This window comes from Apteryx mantelli, chromosome 5 (genome assembly GCF_036417845.1).
Source record: "Apteryx mantelli isolate bAptMan1 chromosome 5, bAptMan1.hap1, whole genome shotgun sequence".
Classification (NCBI taxonomy): domain Eukaryota; kingdom Metazoa; phylum Chordata; class Aves; order Apterygiformes; family Apterygidae; genus Apteryx; species Apteryx mantelli.
The window spans coordinates 4,183,868-4,202,812 of record NC_089982.1 but is presented as its reverse complement, the minus strand read 5'-3'; the positions used below and the strand labels follow the sequence as shown (position 1 = coordinate 4,202,812).

General features: G+C 42.9%; 1 protein-coding gene across 5 annotated transcripts in view; it reads left to right on the top strand.

Moving 5' to 3' along the window:
- LOC106484358 (transmembrane protease serine 11C-like) overlaps positions 1–18,945 on the top strand; it is a 48,218-nt gene that overhangs the window by 8,455 nt on the left and 20,818 nt on the right. For 3 of the 5 annotated variants that reach the window (XM_067297315.1, XM_067297317.1, XM_067297313.1), the window contains 3 exons: positions 16,570–16,725; positions 17,394–17,469; positions 17,782–17,913. The gene's annotated coding sequence lies outside the window, so the exon portion shown is untranslated. Of the gene's footprint in view, positions 1–14,236; positions 14,392–16,569; positions 16,726–17,393; positions 17,470–17,781; positions 17,914–18,945 lie in introns of those variants that run through there. The other 2 variants (XM_067297314.1, XM_067297316.1) reach the window with 2 other exon arrangements.

Genomic DNA, 18,945 nt, shown 5'->3' with positions numbered 1-18,945 from the left:
TGTTTTCTCAGTTTGTCAGCACTGCTGGGTCAGAAGCTCCTCTTGTCTACTCATTTCTGATGCAGGATTTACTGTTTCATTTTAGGACACTTCTGCAGGCCTCAGACCCCTCAGTTGTGTGGAGGGGTAACGGATCCGTGTGAGCATGGTTTGTGTCAGTATTTAAAGTTCTGGCTCCTTTCTTCAGAAAAACCTTGTGTTTTTTCCTGAAAATAGCACAAGCCCAAATGTCTTCCTCTACATCTGCTGTTGTGAAAGCTGACAGAAAAATACACAGTGTCACTGCACTGTCCTTATCTGCTTTATCCTTGCCCTGGTAGTTCAGAAACCCTTCAGCTGACTTTTCTTCTGATGTAATGGAAACTGTTTGTTTTTGTTCTCTTACCTGCTCTTGAAATTTCTGGCTATCTTAAATTTTCAATTCACCATAGTGTTTTGGGGTTTTTTTGTTTTTGTTTTTTTCCCCCAGTGCCCTACCTCATCATAAATTTCCTTTTTTAAATCTCTCTGACCTTAATGACTGATTACCAGTTTCTTGGTTTGTGTGTGGGGGGTAACTGCCTTCTGTTATGGTGATTGTCTGCACAATGGGTTAAACTGTTCTAATTGCCTCCTATTTTATTTTATGGCCTTTTAACTACTACTTTGAAAGCACTCTTTAAACTTGTATCATGTAACATCACGTTAGTTTTATGTTCCTACTCAGAGAACTGAAGTTAGTATATTAATTATATACATGTGGTAGGTTAATTATCTTAATTATGAATTACTTAGAACTTTAAATAGAGTGGCTTTTGCCTCCCCTCCTGTTTAAGGAAAGGTTGCATCCAGTTCTGTGCACTCTTGTATTCTAGTTGTTTCTAATGTTGATTTATTAGACGAGTTTGAAAATCTGTTTTTTTTCTTAATTGCTTGACAGTCTAAGGAAAATTGCAAAAATAAATTGAGGGGAGTTTGGTTTTGCTTGAGGTCATTTTGACAGCACTGGATTAGTTCAATTTTAAACTTAACTGAATTTTTTTCAAGCTGTTCTTAAAGTCAAAAGCATTCAAAAAATTTTTGTTATAAGTATCTGAGCTGTTCAGTTTGAGTTTATCAGTTGCAACTCTTTTCCTTGTAATCTCTGTAACTTTTGAGATATGGTGACAGGATATTTTGCTACACTTGATTTTCTGGGTTCTGTCGAAAACACAAGTGTAAAATAATTGTTTTTCTGGTTGGCAGGAACCCAAGGCTGACGGTGCCTGTTGGTCCAAGTATCTGTTCATGCTCATTGCTAGAGGATGAAGATGAGAACTTTACTGTCTCCTGGTTTCAAGTCTGACAAGGAGGCTGTGACAATGGGGAAGGCAGGAACTCCCGGAGCTGGCTCTTGAGCAATGTTGTTACCTCATCTTGGGAGGCTGGATGAAAGCTGGTTACCAAGCAGATCATATCACATGCAGAGAGTTTAATTTGAGTGGTGAATTAAACATTCTAATGAATGGAATTAGATTATGCACAAAAATGTTGGACAGTATCAAGGCAACCTGCAAAATCTGAAATTTGGTTCCAACAAAAGAAAGAGGAACAATAGGAGGGCATGAAGTCTAATGCTAAGGTTAGACTACCTGCTTGATAAGTTGTTCTTAGTTTGTTATGCTTTTTGAAAAGAGTGACCAGATCAGGTGGTCCCTGAGAGGGAGAGGAAAATTCCTGTTTCCTTGAGCAACTGGCCTGGCACCAGGAAGAGAAGTTACTAGGATGTGGATGAGGCAGGCAAAAGGGGTGCCAGAGCCCTCGGAGCCTGCCATCCAAGGAGAGAGACTGCAGAGAGGATTGGGGAGCAGGTGGCCAGGCTTCTGATGTGATGGAAAGAGTAACTTCATTGGGGACCACAAGGGGATATACAGGGTTGCTGCAATCTGGAAACCACTAGGGTGACCAGAACAAAACCTGGAAGGGGGAAGGCCTCTCCTTGAGGAGACCTGTTTATAAATCCAGTTTATTTCTGTTGTGTTTTGCATAGGCACTTTGAATGTTCTGTTTGAAAAGTTAAATTAAGTTCTTATAAAACCTATGTATTTGAGTTTAAAAGTCTTTTGGATCTCTGGGGAGCTCAATATGCAAGAGAGGTCTGGACAGATGCAGCTGGCGAGGCCATCCCACCAGGTCAGACCTATTACAGATGGCAGGAAACAGGTTGCAGGCATGGTGCTTGGCACCACCGGCTAGCCTGGGGTATGGAGATGCTGGCTTCCTGACAGCCTGCTGACAAAGGATGGTGCACTGTGATGCCTCTCCCTTCTGCTGTTTTACAGGAGAGTAGGGCTTGGCTTTCATCCTAATTAAAAGCTAGATGCTGTTAGTGGATTAAAAAACTAGAGGCTTTCACTTAATTCTTGGATCTGAGGCTTTAGCCAGTAGGCAATACCTTGCCTGCTATCCCTCTCCTAGCTCCTGATGTCTGTGTATCCAGATGGCTAGCCCTGCTTGGAGAGCCAAGGTCAGGGTTTTTGCTGCTTTCTCAAAACACCAGCTGTGTGCAATGAGGTGGAGCAAGTTGGATTCCTCTGGATCTTTGGCTTTGGTGTCTAAAGTCATGAGTTTTGGTCACAGCTGTTGGCTGTGTCATTGTTACGCTGTTATGAGGGCCCTCTGGTGTCCAGAAGGGGCGAGTTCATACTCCAGCCTTTCTCTAAGTGGGGATGTAAATGTGATCTCCCTCTCCTTCCTGCTTGTTTTTATGAAACAGACCTCTGCCATGCTGATTTGCTTAACATCATGCAGTGTGCTCCAACTGTTGAGGGTACATGCAGAGGAAGTGCAATTGCCTAAGGCTACTTTCCGTAAGGACCCAGGCTGTGATTTTTTCCACCCTGAATAGATAGTACAATATCTGTCTGATAAAGACTTGAAACCAGAACCACTACCTCGCTTGTAGTTCAAAAGAAATATGGGAGTGCTAGAAGTGGATACAGTCCAATAGTCAAGTCATTCCTGGAGTAATGCTGTAGGAGAAAATGTAAGGGTATTTGCTTGTTCTTTACTTTTTCCTCCGTAGCTTTTTCATGCAGTCTGAGTGAAAATCAGGTAAGCAAGAAATGTACCTTAGTGTGTTCCAGGTTTAGCTAGTGTGGTACTTATCTCTTCATGCTTAGTGCCAGCTGTGTAGGTAGCTGTCATTCCTTGGGAGATCCTTGTTTTTATGACCCATCCGCTGATGGCTTTGGAACATGCTTACTGCGAGCTTCTTGAGCATAATCACAGCTTGTAAGACAAATTTTCTCCAGATGCAAGTGGAGTGATGTCAGCTCAGAAGTGGCCTGTTATTTAAAGCTGGATAGTCAACTGTCTTACTTTTTCTTAAATACTGCAAAGCTGTTAGCCGCATTCATATCCTGCAGCAAGGTAGTAATTGTATGAAGTGTAAAAATCCACCCTCGACTCATTACCTGTAATTTCACTAAAAGCCTGTAGCACTTGCATAGTCTGACAATTTCTCAAGTGCTGGAACAGAAACGTGGTCTGTAGATGACTGATTAACATCCCTTTCTTGTTTGTGGAGACAAAGGAGAGTGTTTAGTGCTTGAGATAAAAGTACTTGATAATTTCATGTTGTAAACCTTTATCCTCAGTTGCTTGCTTTCCAGTTTTGGAGATGATTTATTTTCATGTCTCCTCTTTATATGAGAGTGATATGTTTTGGGGTGGAGGGGACACTTAATCTAAATGATTCAGTCGTTTAAAGCCAGAGAGTGATTCTGTCATGTTGTAGCTCTGGAATACCCCTCTAGAAAGACTAAAGGACACAAAAGAGCAGATAACTTGTGTATCCTTTTCTACACTACTGGGGTTACAGTCAACATTGATATTGGCTCTGTTCATTTTGTGACACAAGAGGTGAAAGCAGAAATTATAGTAATGACCAAAGGATTATTCCTAGCTCTTCTAAATAATGCTAGGAGTGAGATTCTGTTAGGTTGTATGCATGATTGACGTTGTTGCTATGTTAGCCTTGTTTTGACTCTTCTCTGATCAACAAATGCACTTAAGAATGCTTGGAAATCCCAGGCGTGAGCTATGATGCTTCTAGGTACTGTGCACTTGTAGAACAGAAGAGCACTTTAGGTGCTCTTCGGGAAGAGCTCAGCCTGTAGTGTGATTCCTTCTTAGCACAGACTGTGCTTGCTAAGCTGCCCTGCTGAAATTACACATCCTTTGTGAAGTCAGGCATTTTTTTACACCCAAATGGGAATGCTGATCCTACCCTGGATGTGGCAAGTCAGTAGCTGTACATGCTGCAGTAGGTTTAACCAGCCTGTTCAATGGTACGTGGAAAATGCCAGATGCTGTGTAATCTTGTCTAGATGAGAGCAGTTTCCAACCTGGTGGAGTGAGTGGGAGTTCCCCTCACACTTCTCCAGTGTGATACCTCTGCCTGTATGATCATGCTGCCATCCTAAGGAGAAGAATCTAAGAGAAGGCACTTCCCTTTCCCTTCTTGAGAGAGGGGAGGAGTGACATCCAGCTTATTCTTACTACAGATGTTCAGAAATGTTGGCAGTTACCAGAAAATACAAACTGATTGAAATTTTCTGCTCTTATGCTTATTACCAGTGGTGCAGCTGATCTATAGATAGGGTGTCTACTTAATTTGCCAACTACCTTGCATGTAAAGTAGCATCTTGAGAACAAGCTTGAGTTTGAATCTAATAACTTTTCCTCCTAGCTGTCCTCACGAGCCTCAGCCTTCAGGAGAGAAACTTGAAGCTTCAGTTCTCCCCTTCCTGCTTGTTCCCTCTGAAGAATTTCTTCCTCAACGCTTGGGTGAACATTATCTGACTAGCAATCAGTAATGGGAAAAAAATGAATAAAATAGTGTTATCTGTTCTGCTGACACGTACTTTGGGAAGAACATATCAGAGGATCTATTTCGAAGGACAGGTTCCAGGGTAGGAACTTCCCCAGACTGACATGAGGAACTTCCTTAGCTTTTTGCTTTGCATGTATCTTCTGTGAATACTCTTTCAATAGTCTGGTTGTTTGTTCATCCTATGGACTTCCTACTCTGACACACTGGAAGAGAACTTATTATTCGTTTTATGTCTTGAACAAATTGTTCTTATGAACTTCCTTATTTATAAGCCTTCCTTATGTTGTTTGTATTTATAGATCAGAGTTTGTATCCAAATGCAGATGACAAAAGAGTATCTCCAACTTTTTGAAAGATATCTTAATAGCTTTCTTTCCTCTGCTCTTCAAGTGTGATAGCTTTTCCCCTTATTTCTAAAGCCTTTTTTGTCACAGGAGAATGCATTTGTTCCAGGCTTCCAGCATGGTGACCTTAACCTTCACATTTCTGGCAAGTGTTTAACCCATCTAGCTCTTGAGGCCTACTGGGAGAGGCTAATAATAAGTCCAGCATGCCCACACTGTTGTCACTCACGGGATTTGATGTATGGCAAGCATTCTACAGCTAGCATAAAATTGACTAAGCTGTATCCTGGAAGATATCTAGCTGTGGCAAAGCTCAATAGACACTGCCAGAGTTGCCCAAGAGGCTGAGCAAATACTTGAGTGGTTAATCTGCAATGCTGTTGAATATCTGCTTCTCTTCTTGGCTGGGTTGAGCCACTGTGGCTTGTTTTAAGCTATTCCAGTTTAGGTACTAGTACCTACCTAGAGAAGTTCTATGTGCACATGGGTATATGGTCTGTCCCTACAATCACTGCCTCATGTCTGGATAAGTGTTCATAGGGATGGAGGGGTTTGCCACCAGCACTATCCTTTTGTCACTTCCTTCTTTTTCCCTTCCTTGTAAGGAAGGGCTTTGGATAGCAGAAGATTCCTTGCTAGGAAAAGAACTAAACCAAAAAATAGCCGTGGACAGCCTTAGTTGCTTTATAACGGTGTGGAGGGAATTGCTGGTGGTAGCCCCCATGCAAGAGGCAGGAGTCATTCTTGGAGGAAGCAGGAAGAGCATTGCTGGTATGGCATCTGAGAATTTGAGCAAGGAAACTGCCTAATGTCTATTATGTTGGGGAGAAAAAAATTCATACCTTCATTTTGGTACGGATGAGCCTGATAATATACCTGTTTGAGACCTGTTTTTTGTTCTTGTGGAAGCTTCTCTCTACCTGATATATAAGATGGTCAGACCAAGGAGGAAGAACAATTCTTTTCCTTCCTGCTGTAAACTATGGATGGGCAACATTTTAAGTGTGAGCTGTGTCAGCAGCAGATGTGGCCCTTGGCAGAGTATGTTCAGGGTTTCAATACTCAGCTTGAGGCTGGGGACTTGTATAAGCACAGGTGGAAGCCACGGAGAGCAAGTGAAGCTTGGCTGTGTTTCCATGCTAGTCCTCCATATTTCTGGGTTGTGTTGTGCTTTGGAGAGAAGTAGATCATTAAACATGTATGTGGTGGAATCAGGACTGCAGGGTAATGAAAGGGAGACAGGTCTTGGTCTTGCAGGCTTTCACTGTTCTGGTCCTATCCCACAGGGCTGGGAAGTACTTGGCTAAAGTTTGCCACATACTTAAGAGTGACAGAAGTGTGTAACGCTTGCAGGCTGTCACAAGAAACAGCTCAGAATTGGAAGTGGCCTGGTTAACTGTGGGCATGTGGAGAGCAGAGTTTGAGCACAGCAGCGGAGGACGCACTAGATCTACAGTAGGAAGTAGAGCATGTAAACATGAGGAAGAATTTTCTGTTAGTGACAAATCTGCTCTACCAGCAGTGAGCCCTGATGGTTTCCCAGCTGGAACCAAGTGATTTCCTGTTAGTGACAAATCTGCGTTGCTTGGCTTGGCTTTCTTAAAAGGAAGTGAAGAACTGAAAAGATGTAACATGCCCTTTGTTATTAAAACAAAAAATATAAATATATGTATATATTTATCTATGTATGTCATGCGTCATTGGCACTTCATTGCAAGCAGCAAAGTAATGCTGGTTTTCATTTTCACATAGAAAAATTGATGCAAGCTTTAGGTGGTCAAAATCTAGGTCCCAGTGAAGCACCTTTCAATCAAAGCATATTTTGAAGTTGTTTCATTTTCAGTGGGCTTTTGCTTGACCTGTGTCTTGAACATAAGTCCAGGCAGTACCAGTTAGTCCTATCTCAGCCATGGAGGAATGTATACTGAATGTAGCTGGTAATCAAGTTGTCAATTTAAGACCTTTATTTGGAATATACAACATAATGCATGCTATTCCAGTCATGGATTATGGTTAAAACAAAACAAACTGCTTTCCTTACCTGTTAGGGAGGTTGAATGAAGACCCGTCAGCTTAATTCATAAAAATGGATCTCCTTTCTTCACACAGTTAGGTTTTCCATTTTATTGGCAAATCATCTGACTGATTATAGCTAGGTTTTTGTCAGGCCTTGATAGGGCGTGTGGGAGACTGCCCTGAACCTCTTTTTTTATTTTTGACCTGTTAGGTTTTTATCTCAAATCTTGTGGCTAGTGACTGAGTGTCTTTTGCTGTTAACAACAGCAGCTCCACCTCTTTCCAACATCAATTAAGAGAGGTTACATACAATTTAGGTAAACTAGTCCTGAGGCTATTTATGAAGACAACCACAAAGATAAAGCATGTGGAGGGGAAAGGGAGAGAAGAAAAAAGTGCATGGGTAACAGGTTTCTTAGGACATGACCTGTTTTTCTGATATATTTTCTTTCAGGATAGGGTAAGGGGATGAGATTGAAATTTTGGTAATGCTGTAAAGGTGTCACACCCCAGTGTTACAGGAAGCATTGTTTGAGATGCTGGGAGAAGTGGTGACCTTTGGATTGCTTTTGTTCAACACAGTGTAGCTCAGCTGAGTCACGCTGACTGTATGCCTGCTTCTATCCCATTGCACCACAAAGCAAAATTATATTAGCTTTTAACATGTTATTACAAATAGCTGGAAGTGAGCTCAGGTTACCCTGCGATTGACGGTTGACTAGTTAATACAGCCCAGCTGCTAATTGTTAACTAGCTAATGTGTAGTGACTTGACTGCTTGCAATGGTCTCTCCTTAGCCTCAGCTCTTTATAGGACCACCTCACAACACTTAACTCTTGTCATCCTGACTGACAGCATATGGGGCAAAGATGGGTAACCTCTGTGAGGCAGGCTGGTGTGCTCAAACATGGGACTTTCGAAGGTGCTTGGCATAGGCCTAGCTGTTGCTTTCAAAATCCTTGCAAATGTGCATAAATGAAAATGTGTATTTAAATACCTGCCAGGTGAAATCTCTTGGTTTTGGTGCAAATGTAAAACTGGATGACTTTTTAGCAGAGTGTCCCAGAGGATGCTCTTAGTATAAGGATCACAGATTATTTAAGATATAGACAGCATTTTCCCATCTGATAATGTCTGGGAATGAACTTTCCTCTAGCTCTGCTGAGGTTTCTGGGAGAATGCTTGAAGTGTATATATCATGGAAATCCCCATCCCTGCACTGGAATGAGCAGTGTCCCTTGGGGTTTGATTTGGTTGTCCTCATACTGGTGTCTAATGCCATTTGAGACATCTTGGAGTATCTGAGATGTCCCCTGGGGCTGGCAGATATGTCTTCCCCTCACAGCCAGAGATGATGTAAGTTCCCAATTCAGAGTTCCAGTTTTCCATTTCAAAAGCATTAGGATTCACTCTGGTCCTGTTGGTGGCAGAGACAACCTGAGCAAGGATATCTTTGAAAAGTGGCAATCTTCTGTTGAAAACTTTATTTGCTATCAAAATAGTAAGAAAGCAGACTGATGAAGGAAAGAAAGGTTTTCTGTAGTTGCGTGTGCTAAAAATAGTTAATGGAAGAAAGATTTCTTATAACCCTTGAACCACCAAGTGGTTTGCATGTCTGTTCTCGTGTTGGATGCAACAAGGGTCTAATGTTTGGTTTAATATACTCAGTTTGTTGCTGGCTTAAAAGCACAAGGGTGGTTTTTTTTGTGTTTTTTTCTTTTTGCCCTCTGGATCTGAATGTTAAAACTTCCTGAATGTAATGGCTGCTAGATCAGACTCGGATATCTATTCTATATTCCACGTATAAAGTTTTGTTTGAAAATACTGTCTTTATTTGCCTCGGCTGTGGTTTCCTGAACTGGAATGGAAAAGGTGAATAAAAAGATTTACTCTCCTGTCCACTGCAAGATTTAGAAGGCATCTTCAAAAAAGTAAGGTGTAGCAGTTTTAAGACAGCTTCACTGAATGCATAGTCAAGCAAGGTGTTGTGGATGCTAAAAGTTTTCCTGCTGTTTAACAGTAGAGCACAAAAGCTCTTGCGTTTCACTAGGCTAAAGTAAAATCTTTTGGTCCTTTGTTATTAAAGTGAGAATATATGACTATGTGAAGTCTTTTCAGTGCTTAATTTAAAAATTAGGCCCTTCATTCCAGCTAGTGATTGTCCTCAGTTTTCCCCCCTACACACACCATGTTCCTATGAGACTTCTTCTTCTTTGAAGATAGACGTGTGTAGGATGCCAGCATGTAGATGCCTTTGTGTTGCAAGAAATTCCTTTTTAAAGATACTGCACTGTCTTTGCCCAAAACCCACGCCTTCCTCTGACTCCTGTGGGAGCATCATGTATGGCTGAACATCTTTAGCTCATGTTCTTCTTCTTCCACAGTCTTGGAGATTCTTGCTCCTTTAATGATAATGCCTATGTTAAATGAGCTTTGGATCAAGCACAGAGAGTGCGTTTGCATACCTTGAAGCTGTAACCATGTCAGCTGTCTTCTCTAAGCATCATTCAGTGTAAAGGACAGGAGACTTCTTGTCTATGTTAGCAAGTCAGCCATACAGTCATGACTGCTCTTGGCTAGAACGTCTGTCTTACAACACTTGTAGATATAAAGCATCTCTTTTAGACAGGGTTCAAGAACACTGTTGAATGAATTGTATGCAGTGGCTCTGACACATCCTTTACATTTGCTTTGAGACTTCAGTTCAGTGCCTAAAAAACCTTTGAAAAAGGACTTCCCAAATTATGCTGCTGCTCAGCCTACTGTGAGGCCAGGTGCTGGCCTGTGCTTGTGTTTCAGCCAAACTGACTTGTCTGCATGCCATCCTGCAGGAAAGCCAGCCTTTTGGAGAGGAAGTCTACTGATGGAGGGTGACGAGGCACCCTTTGTGGATGTTATCCTCTCCTGAAAGCACCCTAGTTAGTCTGTGAGATCTCAGAGCACTTCTGTCCGTAGCCCAGTGATCAAACTGCAGGACATACTGAGAAGAGCTTCTGTGGCATGATTCCTGCCAGCCCTGTGGCTGCAAGCTGTCAGGTCAGTGCTGAAAGATACAATCTGCATAACTGAAACAGTGCAGTGGGTTTCCTTTAAACTTCATGTATCCATTTCTGTTTCCTTCCAAGTGTAATTGTCCTTTCCTCTGCTCCCTTCAGTAAGAGGAGTAGTCGAGAAGGAGCTGTCTACTTAGGAATAAGCTGCCATTCATGAGCACCTGTAAGATACTCTCCTTCCTCTAATCCCCTGAAATCAAGGCAGCAGTTTCTTGCCTGCCATTGGAGACTTGTTTTTGAGATTGTGAATAGCGCCGCACGAGCACTTTATGAATGTCATAAGCAAAATGATTGCATCAGATGCAATGTCAAAGTTACAGTATGGGTGTTTCCAGGAAAAATACATGGAGAGCAATGTAGTTTATAGCTATAATTCCCCTGGGAAGCTTGGCTGGTATTGGTAACTGCTGGAGGGGTGTATAAAACAAGTGAGAAGGCAAATCTTTTCTCATTACATGAGGTGAGAAGGGACCTACTTCATCACTGGTTTTAGTCCATGGCAATTGCATGTACTACATCATCTAATGCAATGAAGAATTCTTGTTCACTCAAATTCCTTTTGGACTACTCTTCCTAGCCTAAAGATGCCCGTGAGCAGATGAAACTTACCTGTTCCAAGTTCATGTTCTTGACTGGTGTTAAAGCAGGAGTTTACTAGCTCTTGTCCCCCTGTCTTTTTAAAATGGACTTTGAGCCCTTTTTTGATGAAATTCTGTCCAATTCTTTTATCTTTCTCTTGTAAGAATAGCTTTCCATTGCTTTCATTTTCTTGGCAGCCCTCTTCTGTGTCTGCTCTAGGCACAGTTTGTCTGTTTGTGGTAGCTAGAATTGTACATGGTAGGTACTCGAGAGGGAGTCTCTCTGCTGTGTGTGGCATACTACTTTTTTGTTCTCTAATATAGGCAGCTCACCAGCAATACAGACTAGGCTTGCATTTTGTTTTTTGATGGCTGAATCATGCTTTTGGCTCCAAGACACTTCTGTATTGCCTACAGCATATTTAATTCAGTTGTGTGTTTCTCCTTTATCACTCCTTTTAAGTGGATGAACTTCCAGATTTTGCTAGGAATTCTTGTTTAGTCAACAAGTGTTTGATCTTATGCTTCCCTCTGTTGCATTTTATTTGTTATTCGGTTTCTGAATTAAATCCTGATTTGCGTCCATATACCTAGGATCCCGTTCAGTCTTAGCTCTCTCCTGTTATATTGTGACAGCTCTTTGAGTAGTCTTTCTTCCCTGGCTCCTTGTCCTTACTGGCAGTGCCTGGTTTGATGAGGCTGTATAGTTAGTTGTATTATCCTGCCATCTTGGTTGAAATAACTCACAGAGGAGTTGCACCTTTGGCTAAACCATGTCGGGGCCTTCCCACATTTGACTCTTGGGGCTTTTGGTCTGGGTGACTTCATTTTCCTTTCTGGGATATCTAGCCTATCAGTCCTGCGAAGGCATGTATGCCAGGAAGCTATGCATGTCCCATAGGCTACATGGGGCAGAACGCAGCTGCTTCAGATGGTTAAAGCCTGTCCCCGCATGGAGCAGAATGGTAATGTCCATCTTGCTTTGCCCTAGGAGCACTGCCCATCTTACTATTACTAAGTCCTTTGTGTCTCCTTGACCCCATGCCTCCCTGGCACGTTGTGTTCAGCACTTCTCAGCCACACACACAGCTTGGGACCCTGATGGGAGTATGTAGGCACCATCTGTGTAGCATGTGATGTGACAACTTGCTGCCTGCTGCTGCATCTCAGCTTTCTTTGTGTGGCCTCCTGCTCTGGCCTGTTCTTTGGAGCAGGACTGGGTGAGATGGCATGTTTTGGAGATAAATGCTGGGTGGCCAGACCTGCTTGTGGACTCTGCACGAGGCAGATGTTGGGGGCCTGGGTTACTAACTGCTACAAGAGATTCCTTAGGGTCATACAGCCAAGGTCACCATAGGTATCAACCCACAAGGGGTCTGAGTGCTACCATACTATATCACTTATCACTCCACCTGTGGCACATACACCCATTTTTAAAAACAATTGCTTCAGTCTGGGCTTGAATACCTTTGGGCTCTCAAAGGAGCTGGCTTGTGAGCAGAAGACTAAGGGTTGTCTCTCCAGAGGGGAGGTTGGGTTCACTGTCTTTAGTGTTGTGCGTGCAGTTTTTGCTCACTGTGCCCTATTGGAGGACGTGGTCTGATGCTGCTGCTGCAGCCATTGACCCCAGTCCAGTTCTTGTGCCCTATCACCCTGGAACAGAAGTGGGAGAGATCACCTGTGCTTATTTGGCTTGGAGCCAGTGTCCCTGCATTCCTTGCAAATGTCACATTATTGTTTCACCAAGGCCCCCAGCCTTACCTAGAAACTCAAAAATAGATTTTGCTGACTTGTTCCTGCAAGGGTGCAACACAGGTGTTGGCTGATCTCTGCCTCAGCTTCTCCCCTTGTAGTTGCTGTATGCTGGCCTCTCTCCCTGAACTTATGCTGCACAGCAGTGTTTGTGCATGGCAGATCTGCCTTGGGAGGGATGGAGGCTCACTCCACCCAAGTGTGTGTGAGCCTCATCCCTCCGTGAGTAAGGGAGGTACCCAGAGTGCTTGCAGTACTTGCAATACAGACACAGCCTAAGAAACTCAGCTGTCACCAGTGCTGTTTGGTCCCTTCTCTCCACCCAAGTGCTTTGTAAGCCTGGCTCCCTGCACCAGCCTTCTCTTTTTTTAGCAACACAGTCCAGGGACTGGCCCACCCAGTTACAACAAGAAGAAGGTGTGGAACATGCTGAGCACCCTGTGTTTGCAGGGACATGACCTGCCTAGCACAAAGGAAACTTTTCCATATGTTCATTGCAGCCCTGTTGTATGTAAACATATGCATGCAGCTCTCTCCCTTTGTACACATGTGTGAAAGAGCTGGCTTAAAACACATGGGGATGGGGAGGAGAACTTAGATGTTGTGCTGCAACTGAGTCCTTAGAAAAGAGAAGCTTAAAACACTGTGTTCCACCCAAAAAATCTTTAAGCACTGTGACTAAAAATGTCTGCAATGGAAGATTGCAGGTTATAGAAAGAATGTCTTCCACCACTGTGTTTGTTACCTGTCTATAATGTTGAGTGTTGCGTGATTCCCTAAGCATGGTCTATACCTTTCTGTTTCCTGTAGGTGGTGAGGCTTGATACTTACTGGGAAAGTCATCTGTGGTTGCTGCAGCTGCTGGTCTTCATTGCTGGGGCACTTCATGTGCAGAAGGGAGTTTGGATCAACCTGCAAGAACCAGCCCTCTCCGAGGACCAGAGTGGGGAGACACCAGAGATGGAGCTGGGCTGCTCAGGCAGTCATGTACAGCCAGGGACCACTCTGCGTTCTTGCTGATAATGATGTAGTGCGGCTTTGCACGATGGGGACAAGAGTGGTGAAATGCACTAGGACTCTGGTGGTATCCCTGATATACTGGTGGCTACTTTCACGGTCCCTTTGCTCTGTATTACTTGAGATTGGTATCTTTGTAGTGTGACTGTGACATGTCCCTCATTATGGCAGGAGGCTCTGTGGATGTGTGAGGCTGCAAGGTCCACTGGGCTAATATTGGGGAGCTGTTCCTTTTTGATGTCCAGCTGTTCAACAATTGATATTCCTTTATTGTTATAGCATCAAATATACCTGACTCCTTTCTTGAAGCTAAAACCAGGAATGGAATTGAAACCTATTTCTTCTAAGCTTTTCCTCCTTTTCTGAGTTTAGACAACCTGGAAATACTTTGTCCTGACAAGGATTTTTTTTTCTTCCTCTTTCATGCTTCGCCACAGAAACAAGTTAAATTTTTCTTAATTTTAATATTAGCTTTGTAGTTTGGGTTAAACAGAAGGCATCAATATAAAATTGCTTTTCTCTTTGGAGTCTTTTTCATCCACTAGAGATAAACATAAATCCAGAAACAAATTAATAATAAAAGCTATCTCCACTTATATTATTCTATTCCTTACCATTCATGTTCCTCTTCTCCGTTTTTCATTTGGTTACTTTGCCTTTAGCAAGACTTCTACCTTAGTCTTCTAGGCACATGCTTCACTTCATGTACCTGAATAGCCCTGCTGAATTTGGGAAGAAATCTTCAGCTAGTGGATATCAGTACAGCTCAATCACAGGTAACTGAATGAAGCCAGTTTGCATTAGCTGTAGTCCTGTCCTTGCTTATCAGTTTCTAATTCTGCACTAACTTCTACATGGACAACTCATTTCATTGCAGAGAAGCAAGAACAATCGTAGTTAGAGAAGAAGCTGCTCCAGGAGAGGTTAAGCACTGTGGCGATAGCACTTTCTGTAGGCATTTGTTTAATTTAAAGAAGAAAATGAGAGCAGTCATGGCAAACATGGTGAGGAGGAGTCACAAGGTCATTGAAGTAATTTCGATGACACATTGGTACAGCAAGGTCTTGCTAATGACTTAGTGTTCAAGACAATTCTTCAGCATTCTGCAAGTCAGGGCAGTTCTGGATAATGTGCATTTCTCAATTATGGAAGAGATTGACAAGGCAGCAGGAGACTCCAACTGGAAGATTACTTCACAGTAATTCAATGAGGAGGAGTTTTGTTAGGATTGCCCTAAGTGAGAGGCTGAGTAAACACTGCTTGACTCAGAGTCCTGGTTGAAACTATACAATCTGCTCTTAGGGGAGTAGGAAGCAAAACGACTTTAAAAAAAAAAAAAAAAAGTAGGGGGCATCAGGCATGAAAATGATTTTTAGCTGTCAGCTAGTCTTCCTAAGGCCTGGCTTACCCACAAGGATGGCCTTATCACTGATGTGACTGCAAAAAAAAGTAGTTTCATTGCTCTGTTTTGGATGGCTAATCTCAATTCACTGCCAGATGCTACTGTGGACAAGCTTTAAAGCAACCCTCTGAGAGCTTTCTTTTCTCCTGTTATATTCAGAGTCATTTCATTCTGAGGTAGATCCTCAGGTGACTGGGGGTGGGAGGTGAACCAGGGCTGTGTTAATTTTGATGGAACTGCCTGCATGCCTGTTTGCACAGTGTGTTACACAGTTCAACCCTACATTTTCCAGGGCTCTAAGCAGCCACTGGCCCAGTTTGGATCTCCCCTTCTTTCTGCTTGCAATATGTGTGAGTTCTGTTAAGCTGATAGCACAGCAGTCAAAAAGGACAGCCATTTTTTTTTCTCTGTGAAAGATGCATCAGTTCAGTTTGCTTGTGCAGTGACTCTACTCCATGCAGTTTCCAGCTTGCATATGGACTGTTCAGACTGGTTTCTGCTGAACAGTCCTGCATATTCTGCAACTTATGCTGATATGTTTATAGCAGTGCAACCTAATCCTGTTACTGTGTTGTTACTAACAGATCAAAGCACTGCTGAAAGGAAGTAGTGAACAGCAAATGCCTTTTCAAAGGCTGAAATCGCAGTTACCTTTGTTCGCTTATGGCTTTCTTACTGTCTCCTTTATGCAAGGAATGAGATTGGAGTTATTTGGCTGACATTAAAGGCAGCAGAGCATTTGTGGACCAGGGAGGATGCTGAGCTCTGTCTTGGGTTCTTGGCTGTCTGTGCGCACTGTGTAGGAAACTTGGGTGACTGAGGAAGGAAGATGTTTCTGCTTAAGAGCTGAAGCTGTGAACCTGCTCCAGGAGTCAGCCACATGGCTGCCCGCACGTGAATTTTCTTCTTGATGAGGCACCACTGGTGTAGTAAGAGGCTAGTGGTGTTAACTGTTTATATAGTATATGTGCACTGTTGCCATAGGGCGTCTCTTTTAAGGCACCTTCAAAAAATCTAGCCTTGTGTCAAGGTGTTGTGTATCTCATTTCTTCCAGCTTCAGTTCTTCGAGTTACTGCGCCGAAGTATTAGTTTGATTCTCGTGTGCAGGGTTTGCCTTTGTTTCGTGGACCTGGTACAAGCAAGATGGTTCAGTTTCTACATACTGGGTAAAAGAAGTGTGAGGCTAGAGCAGGCTCCAAACTTGGAATGGAGATGCCAAGTTTCAAGCATGTTTTGACTTGAATTAAGCAAACTATTAATTAAAAAACAGCAGCAAATCCCCTGGCAGCCTTAATCAAACACAGCCCTGCAATGGTCTCAGTTGCAACAGCGCTACCAAGAACAGAAACAAAAAGCAGATGAAGGTTCTTGTACATTGAAAGCTTCTCTTGTTTTCTGAAGATTAGCAGTTGGCCTAATGAAAGATACTCCCTCAAGAAAATCAGAAAGAAAAGGGAGGATTTAGTAGCTGTTGTCTGCCAGTGATTTTGCGGGCCTAATACAGGATATTAATATCTTCTGGAAAACTGACTTGGTGGTTTTGGTTTTCAGGAGCCGTATTTCAGCTACTGGATGAGGATTTGGAGCTGATGACAGGTCTGTGCTGTGAGAGTTCAGCACCTACCATGCAAAGGCATTGTGCCCACACGGCCCAACTTCTAGCCTGGGCGGAGGGACATGAGTGCTGTTCAGTGCGTGGGACCTCAGGTATGCTACGTTCCTGGCTGCCATTTTGTTTTTAGTGAAGTTTGTCTAACTGGAGGCTATCCCCAGACATTCCAAATCTTTAAAAATGGCCTGCTTTTAGATACCTAGTTTTTAAGAATCATGGCCTAGAAGCCTGGTTTAGAGTTAAGAAATTTTGGGTTCACATAAATAGGCAGATTTTTCTCTACAGAAACCTACTTGTGCAGAGAAGAGCAAGATAAACTTGGTGTGCAGTCTAATAACTGGTGGTTGTAAAGGCAAGTGTATCCATCAACACTGGATTTCAGTCAGATTCGTTTAAGCAACCTGTATCTTGTACCCAAGTTTGAGTGTCCTTTACTGACAAGTCAAGTTGTAATGTGTAATGGGCTTATGCTGCACTTGCTTCTTCCTCACACAAAAGCTTAAATATGCCTTTCCTTAATATTTGGAAGAAATTGTTTACAATTATTATAATGTTAAATATTTAAAATATTGCTAATATAGGAAGACACCTGTCTGTGACTATGAGTAAAAGCATAAGCTGTCATCTTTGGAGCTGTGCTTGTAAAGGGTAATAATAGAGCTTTATACCAAAGTCACATCCTTTTGTGACTTTGGTATATAGGCTTGGGCTTTTGCCATCCAACTTGCACAGCCCATAGGCAACCTCTTTTTGTTTCCCAAAGGTGTCTGCAGAGAGCAACTGTGAAAGAGTCAAAGCCCTGCCTTGGGGACTGGAATCTCAAACTTGTGGCCCCAAAGGTAGGAGAAAGTAGGGGGACATGAGATGCTGCACCAGGAGGTGGTACGGCCAGTTAGACACTAAGAGTAGTGGCATATAAGTGCTCTGTCCCAGGTTAGAGAGGGTATCTGGGCTATGGAGCTTGCTCAGGATTTTCTGGTTAAGTCCCAAAACTGTTGGAAGGAAGCTGGCTTGAGCCAGGATCCAGAGACCAGTATGTATGAGCAGACCCTAGCCACATTATGAAAGTGGTAATGTCCTCTCAGGAGTTTTTTTATCCCAATATGAAATTAGGATTAATATGGATTAAGTGGTTTGTGGTTCCTTGGCAGGTACCTTGGTAACTGGATGCTCTTGTAAGAAAAAGAGGTGAAGACCATGCTTGGCTCATTGATGATTGAAGAACTGACATCATCCTGGTGTCCAAATGTGAAAACAAACACCATTTCCTACTTTGACTTCAGGTAAGTGCCTGTTGTATCCTGTGCCTCACTTGACAAGTTTGGGGGCATCTAGGGAAAGCAAGGTGCACATCTGAACTCACTTTACAAAGAGAAGGTGGCAAATTTGACTTCTGTGCGGGACCTGAAAAGTTATTGCTTTTGTGACACCACTTAGCTTCTTTCAGATAGTAAGAATGCTATTTGGCTTACCTGGGACCACAGCCCCTTTTTGCAATCTAAAGACTCAGTTCTTGAGGCCTTGTGTGCCATCTCCTGCCATCAGCTTAAAGGATGTCTGTAGCCAGGAATGGGTGCCTGCTGCAAAACACAGGCTTCCCCTGCAACCCAAGCCGAATGAGCTATGGATTGCTGAGAAACTTGGTATCTTGGCTCTTCTGATGTGATGACTGCCTTGCCGTCCTTACCTGTCTCAAGACCAAAAAGACTAATAGATCCTTCCTGTGGCTAGTGAACTAGCTAGGCAGGTCAGACCACATTTTGTTCAGGAGACAGATGGGGAGAAACATTGATCCTAAGGTGGAAGTTATTACCTCACAGGATTAACAGTACTTCATTATTAAGAAAGAATTCCTGGCAGCCAAATGAACAGGGAGTCATGGAGCAGCCAATGGAGGACGCCTAGGGAAAGCTCTGTAGAGATTTTTCTTCCACTATATTCACTAATCCCATTTTTAAACTGCAAAACATATGACACTTCGTATACCTTGCAGGAAGGAGTCCCATACCTTGCCTGTTCACTGTATGGCAGAGCATCTTCTTGGTTATGTTTTAAACCTGCTGGTCTTGTTTGAAGTCCCCTAGTTCTTGTTGTTAGAAGAAACAATGAATAGTCATTCTCTGTTCACCTCCTCAGTTCCACTCATTACTTGGAGACTCACTCCTCTCCCTCTGCACCTTTTTCAAGTTGCAGAATCCTAGTCCCTTCAATCAGCCCGTATGCAGAAGCTGTTCTGTTCCTTTGCTCAGCTGTGTTGTCTTTTTCAGGACCTTTTACAATTCAATTCCTTTGTATTTGTTTTGAGATGGAGAGAT